Raw genomic sequence first — 9,195 nt, 5'->3', positions numbered from 1 at the left:
AGGCAAGGGAAACAAAACCAAAAATAAACTATTTGCTTCCTGCAAAGGAAACAATCAACAAAACTAAAAGGCAACCAACTGGGAGAAGATATTTGCAGATGACATATCAGGAAAAGGGGTAGTATCCAAAATCTATAAAGAACTTATCAAACTCAACCCCTCAAAATAAAAAATCCAGTAAAGAAATGGGTAAAAAGATATGAATAGACACTTCTCCAAGGAAGACATCCAGATGGCCAACTGACACATGAGAAAATGCTCAGCATCACTCATCATCAGGGAAATATAAATCAAAACCACAATGAGATACCACCTCACACCTGTCAGAATGGCTAACATTAACAACTCAGGCAACAAGAGATGTTGGCGAGGATGCAGAGAAAGAGGATCTCTTTTGCCCTGCTGGTGGGAATGCAAACTGCTGTAGCCACTCTGGAAAACAGTATGGAGGTTCCTCAAAAAATTAATAATAGAACTGCCCTGCAGGGTAGGGTATATGCAGGGGATGAATCACTGGATTCTGCTCCTGAAATCATTATTGCACTATATGCTAACTAACGTGGATGTATATTAAAAATAATAAAAAATAATTTGGAAGCTTATTGCACTACGAGGGATTTATCCAAGGGTTATAAGTATATTGTTTTGAAGGGGCACATGCACCCCAATGTTTATAGTATACATAGTGTATATACATACATACACACATACATACAATGGAGTATTACTTGGCAATCAAAAAGAATGAAATCTTGCCATTTGCAACAATGTGGTTGGAACTAGAATGTATTATGCTAAGTGAAATGAGTCCATCAGAGGAAGACAAATACCATATGACTTCACTCATATGTGGAATTTAAGACACCAAACAGATGAACATAAGGGAAGGGAAGCAAAAATAATATAAAAACAGGGATGGGGACAAAATATAAGAGACTCTTAAATATAGAGAGCAAACTGAGGTTTCCTGGAGGGGGTGTGGGTGGGGGGATGGGCTAAATGGGTAAGGGGCATTGGGGAGGACACTTGTTGGGATGAGCACTGAGTGTTATATGCAGGGGATGAATCACTGACTAACTTGGATGTATATTAAAAATAATAAGTAATTTGGAAGTTTATTTTCTTTCTCTGGGGCTGAAGCAATTTAAATAGTACCAACTCTATCCCATTTCTATTGAAGCATTAACTAATTAAAACACCAAGAAAATTTCATTTTGTTTCTTTGTTTGGTGAGAATCTAAAGAGAGGAGCTCTTTGGAAACTTCCTTGACTTCCTTCATCGATTTGATTAATTTGTTTTTTCTATTTCTTCTTGAGATAGGTTTAATAATTGTTAATTCCAGAAAATAATTCTTTTTATCTAAGTGGGAGCGATATTCTAAATTACTATTTTTGTTTGTTTGTTTTGACTTTTTTTGAGTATAGTTGACACACAATGTTAAATATGTAAATATAAGAGAGAGAGAGAGAGAGAGAGAGCAAGCGAGGGAGGGAGAGAGAGAGAGTCCCAAGCAGGCTCCGCACTGATAGCGGGGCTCAATCCTACAAACCGTGAGGTTATGACCTGAGCCAATATCAAGAGTTGGATGTTTAACCAACTTAAGCCACCCAGGTGCCCCATATACAATGTTACACTAATTTCAGGTGTATGGCTTAGTGATTTGACAAGTTTATACATTATGCTGTGTTCACTACAATTGTAGATACCGTCTGTCTTGTTACATTGTTATTATAATGTCATTGACTGTATTCCTTGTGCTGTGCTTTTTATTCCTGTGACTTATTCACTCCATACTGGAAGCTTGTATATCCCACGCCCCTTTACCCATTTTTTTCCCATCCCCTCAGCTCCCTCCCCTCAGGCAACCATCAGTTCTCTGTATTTACAGATCTGATTTTGCTTTTTGTTTATTATTACGATTTTTAGATTCCACTTAATGAGTGGAATCATATGGTATTTGTCTTTCTCAGTCTGACTTATTTCACTTAGCATAATGCCATCCAGGTCTACTCATGTTGTGTCAAATGGCACAGTCTCATCCTTTTTATGGCTGCATGATAACTCCAGTGTGTGTGTGTGTGTGTGTGTGTGTGTGTGTGTGTGTGCATGCATGTGTGTATACCACACCTTCCTTATCCATTTGCTGATGGACACTTAGGTTGCTTCCATATCTTGGCTATTGTAAATAATGCTACAGTAAACATAGTTACCGACATCACTATGTTGACTTAGTGTTTTAGTTTCTTTGGGTAAATACCCAATAGTGAAATTATTGGATCATAAATTACTATTATTGAAAGTAGAACTCCTTCACTGAGTTTTAATTTCATTGACATCTAGCTGTACTGTGTATGGTTTTGAAATATGCCTTATCATTTGTGATAGTGCTTTGTTCCTATCTCATGCTTGTTATTCTTTCTTTTAACTAATAATTTCAAGTATATGCCATATTTTGTTTATATCTGATAATTCCATTATCTGAAGTTTTGAGGCTCTAATTTTGATATATGTAGTTTCTGAAGACTCTTGTTCATGATGGATTGATTTTTGTTTGTGTTCTTGTTACTTTTAAATTTATTTTCTAATTCTGTATATGTGCTTATATTGGGCAGTGTTTTATCCGTCAGAATCTTGTGAGCCCTGGGTTAAGTGTGTGTCTCCCAAAGATGATTTGTGTTGGCTTTTGCCAGAAATCTCAGGGTTGTTTTTAATCTAAGACCACTTTTTATGATAATTTGTTTACTTGGCAGTCCCAGATCATGCATTTGTGTATTTGATCTCCTCTCCTGTATACAAGCAGGGCTTTGCCTATAAATTCTCAAGTGAGACATTTCTTCTTCCCACTCAAGTCAAGGCAGATAAGTTACTTGAAATATCTTTCTTTTCTGGAAAGAGTGGTTCTTTTCTAATACCCTCTTTTACCAAGAGAGTAGCTCTTTGAGAGTCTTGGTTCTTATAGGGATCATATTCCAACTCCTTGCACAGGCCCGACATCTTGTCTCCCTGTCTCTGTGGGTCATTACATTTTAAGCAACTTGGTTTCTGTAATTGGCAAATGATTCCAGAGCAGAGGTACTTCCTAATTTTCAGTTTCTTTTTGGTTTTGCCTGGGAGATTCCTTTCTTTAAGCTCAGGTATAGAATTAAAAGATTAGTATATTTCACCAACATTTCTGGTTGCTTTTTAATAGGAGGTGCTCCCCCAAATATGCCTAGCACATAATATTAATGGAATAGGAAATCTGCACATAGTATTAATTTCTTCTGCTGCATAAAATTTAACTTCAATTTTAAAGAAGATTTTACAGGTACATGGATTGAAAAGTCAATTGCTTCTACCAAGGTAACTACAAAGGACAGACTTTTCTTGCCCTTTACCACCTCAATCAAACTTTCCAAAGAGAATCACATTCAGCTCTTTCTTTTTTGTATAATGTTCTTACCCAAGCCTTCCTTGCTGTTTTATTTTTAGATACTCTGTATTGAATTTCTACTATTGCTTAATCACATATCGATGTCCCTTCTCCTCATTCTCCAAATAATTATATCTTTAAGTGATACCAACATTCAGGATTTCTATTACTACAATATGTAAATATTATTCCTAGCAGAATCATGTCATACATTTTATATAACTTAATGTTTTGGGGGAGAGTAACAGTCACTTCCATTTTTTTGTTTTGTTTGATAGTCATTTATATATGTGTCCCTATTTTATTGCCAAATGCTGTGTGAAGTGTAACACTTCTCTCAATGTATTCAAACACATGAGTTACTCTATTGGTTTTCTCTCGCTACATCTCTCCTGGAACCCCCTGCCCTTGGCTTCTGTCTAGTTGAGACTGCTTCATCTTTGCTACAGAGCTGTCACCTGAGAATTGCAGGGGAGGAATTGGAGGGTGGTGATTGCCAAGAGTGGGGATGGCAGCGGGTGTTTGAGCCACATAGGTGTATACAGTTATCAGAGCTCAGCAAATGGACACTAAGTTTGTGTATTTCATTGTATGCAAATTTTACATAAAAAGGACAAAAGCACAAACAAATATTCGATTCTAGTGGTATATTAGCTAAAGTATTTAGGGGGAGGTGTAGGGATGTCTGTAACTTTGAAATGTGTCCAAAAAATAAGATGAATAAGTGGATGGATGGGTAAAAGGATGGATAAATGTGTTAAAACACATAGAGTAAAATGTTAATGGTTAGTCTAGGTGAGGGTATAGTGTAAAATTCACTGTAAAATTCCTTCAACTTTGCTGTATGTTTGAACATTTTTATAATAAAATATTGGAGGAAAAAATAGTGAAGATAGTAAAATGAAGTAGTCTGTGTTGGAATGTAAACAGGAGCCCAAGAGAAATGTATCAGCTAAAGCAGCGTTGGTGAGGAGCTAAGGAAGAATAAATGAAAATGTTAAAATGTAAACTTAGCCGCTTGCCTCTACAGTCTAATTTTTCAGTGTTCTGTCTCGAATATATTCAGATCCAAAGAAACTGATAAATTTGCCTGTCTGTTTCCAGGGAGAGTCAGTAGAGGTATAAGGGAGGAGGAGAGCAGAAATCCTAGAGGCAGGAGCTCTTTGTGAATGCCAGTGTGCCTACAGCAAGCACTTCTGCCCTTGAGTATCAGCTCCCTTAGAGGATCAGAGCTTTGATCCAGCCTTGAGGTGGCATATTCTTTGACTTAGGAAAATTGTCACACTGACAGCCTTATTTTTACCAATGACACAGACAGTCATCGACATAATCATACCAAATAAGCGGGGTGTTCAGAAGGCAATTACAGAAGGCTCTGGGTTGCTATGGTGACAGACCAGCCAGCCAGACCCGATTTTTCTCCTCCCACCTTATTAAAATAGCTTAAAAAAAAACAGAAAAAGATAAAAACTAGCAAGCACACTAGAAAATGAAGATAAGAGATGTCAGAGTTGGAGTGGAATTTCTTCCACACCATTTTAGGAGAGTCAAGGAACACTGTCTTAGATTTTTCACCTTCTTGTCCACCTTGTGCAACCAGAGAGTTCCGAGCCCCTCAGAGAATTGAAGAAGGCTTTGAGTGGTGCATTCCTAAATCTGGGACACAGGGGTTCACTGGAAAACAGTGAATCTTACTCCAAAGCCCAGACTTCTGTCCCTCTCTTTTCCCTAACAACTTTCTTTCTATATTCACTGAGAGATTAATATTCCTAGCAACAAATGACAGGAGTAGAAGATGGGCAGAGGTTCATTGTGTCCTAGGATTCTTTGCCATTGAAGAAATTCATCAAACAGTTGCAGAGACAGGCAGAGTTCTGGGGAGCAGTGTGCACATAGGATTTAATGCTCCATGTAATATGGTTCCCTGAAACAAGGAGTGTAAACATCTGACTTAGTGTTAGAGCTCTCCAACTGTTGGATCAAGTGAACAGCCAGTCTCAGGCCAGCAGACTCACACTCGATGAACACTGTTAGACTCTACTAATCAAATTAGTGGCTGTCCAGATTTTCCTGACATTCTCATCTCCGACTGAGATGAGGAGGATTTTTGTACTGGAGAGGAAGGTGGAAAGAGCTAAGGACATTCCACATTGTTGCCAAATTCTAAGTAATGGTCTCTCTATTTAAAGTAAGTAAACAGAAGGGCCCCCCGGGTGGATCAGTCAAGTTAAGCAACTGATTCCTGATTTTGGCTCAGACCATGGTTTCATGGTTTGTGATTTCGAGCCCTACAGTGGGCTCTTTGCTGACAGTATGGAGCCTGCTTGGGATCCTCTCTCTCTCTCTCTCTCTCTCTCTGCCCCTTCCTGCCTCTCTCTCTCTTTCTCAAAATAAACAAATAAGCTTTAAAAAAATAAATAAGTAAGCAGAAAAACTCTATGGATACTATACAGAGAATGCAACATAAGGACAATAAATGCTTTCCTGAAGATTCTGAGAAGGGCAAATATCTGAAAATTATTTTTTCACACAAAAAAAGAACATTTTAGAAGGCAGTTGTTGGTTACCGTCCTAAAAGATGGGGGTGGGGGGAACAACTCTGCAACACAAAGGTTGAGGAACACGTTAATGTAAGGATAGAAATACAAGGTGTTCTGGCTTATACAAAGAAATAATGTATAAGAATCTCATATGTTAGATTAGATTTATAGCAGTGACAGTCAAAGGCTGAAAACTGTGTTATGGTATAGTAAACAAATGTGGAACACTTTCAGAATACTGAGGGGGAAACTAAAGAGAAGAAAATGATCAGGAAGATGATAGATGGGAAAGAGAGGGTAGAGATTTCATTTCAATAAATTGAATGAGGAAAAAAAGGATATGGTATTGGTTGACAGTGAGGAGAAACCACCCAGAGCTAAATAAAATGTTAAATTCAAAACTTGAAAAGGCTGTTTTGTTCTTGGTAAAATTAACAAAGTAGTCAACACGTGAAATATCCTGGCAAAGAGATAGTAGAGATTTCGTTTCAATAAATTAAATGAGGAAAAAAAGATATGGCATTGGGTTGACAGGAAAAATCACCCAGAGCTAAATGAGATGTTAAATTCAAAATTTGAAAAGGCTCTCTTTTGTTCTTGGTGAAATTAACAAAATATTCAACACGTGGAATATCCTGGCAAAAATTTTAATATCAAAAAAAGGAAGAAGAAAATTTTGTAAGCATCTGGGTTGAAAAGGAGAATTGATTATGTGTAAAAACAAAAACATTAGGCAGGCTGTGATTATTCCCCCATGATATTTAATGCAACAAGACAACGGAGTAATACCAACCATGTTTTATAGGGGAAGTAAAATGACCTAAAAATCTTACAGTTTGTCAAACATTTTGAGTGTTCAAAAGTCAGGGACATCCTGACATAAGAACTCAGAAAAGTAATAATTACTCTTCCTTTCTTAGGAAAATTTCTCAATTACGTATTCCAGTTACTTGAATGAATCCAAAGCTAAAGAGAGAGCTCTGGTTCTGCTCTGGCGCTTTAAACCTCCCTATAACCTGTTCCTGTCACTGGTTACAATGAAGCAATTTAGACAAAATACTAAAACAACTCCTAGAGATCTGAAAGGTAAACAAACGGATGCAGGTTTTGGAGAGGAGTTAAAATATGAAGTGGCCACATAGTCTTGTATTTGTATTTACTTTTTGTTTGTTTTGTTTAATTTTTTTTAACATTTATTTTTGAGAGACAGAGACAGACCTTGAGCAGGGGAGGGGCAGAGAGAGAGAGGGAGACACAGAATTGGAAGCAGGCTCCAAGCTCTGAGCTGTCAGCACGGGGCGGGCTGGGGCTCAAATTCATGAACCGAACCTTAAGATCATGAGCTGAGTCAAAATCGGAGGCTTAACCGACTGAGCCACCCAGGCACCTCTTGTTTTGTTTTGGTTTGGTTTGGTTCCTCTCTTAAAGCTTTGTTTGAAGGGCAGACTCCTTTTCATGGAAAGGCAAGATGGTCACAGCAGCACTGGCAGCTAAATCTCTCTAGAAACCTTGTCTTTCTGCTCAGGAGCCAGAAAAAGTAGATCCTGTGGGCCAGATAGTAAAGGGAGACTCAGAGCCCGGGCTAGGTCTGTATTTTATAATCCCTTGCACAACTGCTTAGGAAAACAAATTCCGCCAAAACCAATTGATAGGTTAGAATGAAATGCTAAATATATGCAAAGAATCAAAGAGAAGCCAAGAAAGTGGGAATGGCATAAAAAAAAATAAAGAAAAATTAGACTGAGAAAAACTGACAGTGATAGACTGAATCCAAACAAATTGATAATTATATTAAATGTTAATGGTATAATCAGTCCAATTATAGGATAAATATAAACAGAGTGGATAAAAAGCAAGACATTATATTCTTCCTGAAGAGGCACACTTGGAAATAAAGACACGTAAAGATTAAGAACAAGTGGATGGAAAAAAGACATGCCATGCAAACTGTAATCATAAGAAGAATGAAATCATTATTTTAAATGTTACATAGAATAGACTTCAAGACAAGAATGTTACCAGAAATAAAAGGGATATTTCTTTTTTTTTAATTTTTTTTAATATTTACTTATTTCTGAGAGAGAGAGAGAGAGAGCGTGAGGGGAAGAGGGCAGATAGAGAGGGAGACAGAATCCGAAGCAGGCTCCAGGCTCCAAGCTGTCAGCACACAGCCCGAAGCGAGTCTCAAACTCACAAACTGTGAGATTATGACCTGAGCTGAAGTTGGACGCCCAACCGACTGAGCCACCCAGGTGCCCCTAAAAGTGATATATATTTTTTTCTACACGCACACACACACACACACACACACACACAAAAATTTATTTTAGCATGCTATATACAAGCTGTAGTGCAACAGGATGGCAATGTGATGATAAGACAGGGCTAATGCTCTTCTCTGCCCGAAAGAAAGTTTCCAGAATTTCACGTTATTTTCCTTAAAAACCCATGTTGCTCTAGTAATAAAATATATTTATTAAGATATGATTAGAAGCTAATAAGCTCAGAAGTATAGTTTGCATGGAAACATACCTTCTGTAGGCAGGGCTTATCACCTCCTCACTGGCTAAACACATGAAAAGTTTTCATGGAATTTTTTCTTCCCCTTTTAGATATTTCTGAGACATTAGAAGAGAATTTACAGAAAGGTACAGAAGTTTCTGTTTAGATGTTCAACACAAAACAAGGAAAACAGCACATTTAGTGTTAGTGACAGAGAGCAAGTCTGGAGCACCTACAGTTGAAAAGCAGAGTATATTTCTGCTCCCACTTATACAATTACATTACAATATGGGCAAAGGAATATTTTTCCATATTAAATATCTAAATCCAATTGTTCTATGACTTTTCTTTAAATGACACTCATGGAGGGGCACCTGGGTGGCTCAGTCGGTTGAGCGTCCGGCTTTAGCTCAGGTCATGATCTCACAGTCTGTGAGTTCAGGCCCTGCATCGGGCTCTGGGCTGATGGCTCAGAGCCTGGAGCCTGCTTCGGATTCTGTGTACCCCCCCCCTCTCTCTGCCCCTCCCCCACTCATGCTCTGTCTCTCTATGTCTCAGAAGTAAATAAACATTAAAATAAATAAATACATAAAATAAATGAAATTCACGGATTCCTCACTTGTTGAAGTCCAATATGTAACCAAAGCCAAGTGATCTATGTACCACCAACTATTCCAGAATTATAGAACTTCAATACCCTTCCCAATTCCCCCCACCCCCCGCAACAAAAAATAAAAGGA

The sequence above is a fragment of the Panthera tigris genome, chromosome C2 (genome assembly GCF_018350195.1).
Source record: "Panthera tigris isolate Pti1 chromosome C2, P.tigris_Pti1_mat1.1, whole genome shotgun sequence".
Taxonomy (NCBI): domain Eukaryota; kingdom Metazoa; phylum Chordata; class Mammalia; order Carnivora; family Felidae; genus Panthera; species Panthera tigris.
Note: the sequence above shows the minus strand (reverse complement) of the source record.